The 1547-nt window shown below is 43.3% G+C and overlaps 1 pseudogene across 1 annotated transcript; it reads right to left on the reverse strand.

Moving 5' to 3' along the window:
• Positions 1 to 224: 224 nt before the first annotated feature.
• Positions 225 to 603, reverse strand: LOC308428372 (large ribosomal subunit protein eL31-like; annotated as a pseudogene). The gene has a single exon. The product of its transcript is annotated as a large ribosomal subunit protein eL31-like (transcript).
• Between the last annotated feature and the right edge of the window lie 944 nt (positions 604 to 1547).

Consider the following 1547-nt stretch of genomic DNA (forward strand, 5'->3'; position numbering starts at 1 on the left):
ATTAATGTGAGCTGTCAACAAGTCAAGACAGAAATGACTGAGGACTGTTCTGGGGGAGTCTATGAAAGACGTAAGACAGGATCCGGAGATATCCTCCTGCTCAGCGTTCTTTGACTTGGAGAAAAGATGGGCCAAGGGGATGGCTCACCAAGTAAAGGCACGTGCTTCGATCGTTTTGTGGTTTGTTTGTTTGTTTTTGGCAGTTCTGCACCTTTATTTGTCATTCAGCAGGTTAGCTCATCCACACTGACCATCTGTGGATTTTGAATGTGGTAACAGGCAGGTAAGTTACCAGTGTGTAGAGCTTGTCTGGTGAATCCTCATCCTCATTACATTTTCTGGATAAACGTACTCAGGTGTGATATGGAACATGCCTTATTCCCTTGGCCCAGACGGCTTTAAGGAGCCTGGTGTCAATGCGCACATCTGGAGTCCCCACTTCCTTTGTGTCGAATTTCAGAATTTCTCTGAGTGCCCGGGGAGCATGCTTCTTGGAGCCACTCCACAGATGCACTTGTGAATGTGGATGGTGTATTCTTGGGTCACCACCTCGTTGATGGCAGATCGTTCCTTCTTCTCACCACCCTTCTTTGTGAGAGCCATTCTGCCGGGCCAAGCAAGGAAAGATGGGCGCAAGGGATTTTGGGAGGGAAAGTCGGGTAGCTGTACAACTTCCGGTCATGGGGAGGTAGGGCCGCGATTGACTTTTATTTTATTTATTTATTTTTATTTATATGAGTACACTGTAGCTGTCTTCAGACACACCAGAAGAAGCATTGAATCTCATTACAGATGGTTGTGAGCCACCATGTGGTTGCTGGGAATTGAACTCAGGACTCTGGAAGAGCAGTCAGTGTTCTTAACCATTGAACCATCTCTCCAGCCCCCGAGATTGATTTTTATGTTTAAATTTTCTGTGGCCTGTGAGATGACTCAGCAGGTAAAGGTGCTTACAATGCAAGCCCGGCAGTCCTAATTCAGGACCCACACGGAGGAAGGAAAGAACCAACTCCACAAAGTTGTCCTCAGATCTCCACACGCCTGCTTCTACACACACACACACACACATACACACACACCATGCTCACACATGATAGTAGCAAATACAATGAAAACATCTTAAACTTACCATTGACAGTGAGCACGTTTCCACAGTCACACATTTCTGTTTGAAGGACTGATGGGACACCGGTAAACTGAGCAGAGGAACAAGGACCCTCTGTCATAGCGGACCATAAACAAAGGAAAGAGGCAGAGCTAAATTGGGAAAATGTCTACAACATATCACAGAACGATGTGTATATTAAATATACGTGTCTTATTTAAGGCAACCAAATTGTAGCATTAGAAATCATGGTTAATAAAAAAATATGGCACATTTTCATAAAAATAAGTTAAAACTGTTTTTTATCACTTTTATTTAACATGTAGGCAAGGATGACCTTTTTTCCTTTTTCCATTGTCAAGGAAGTGAAAAATAGCCTTTCTTCAATTCTGAGAGCATAATTCAATCTTACTATTACAGACCGGAAGCCTAAAAAACATGT

This window comes from Micromys minutus (assembly GCF_963924665.1).
Source record: "Micromys minutus genome assembly, chromosome: 12".
In the NCBI taxonomy this organism is placed as follows: Eukaryota; Metazoa; Chordata; class Mammalia; order Rodentia; family Muridae; genus Micromys; species Micromys minutus.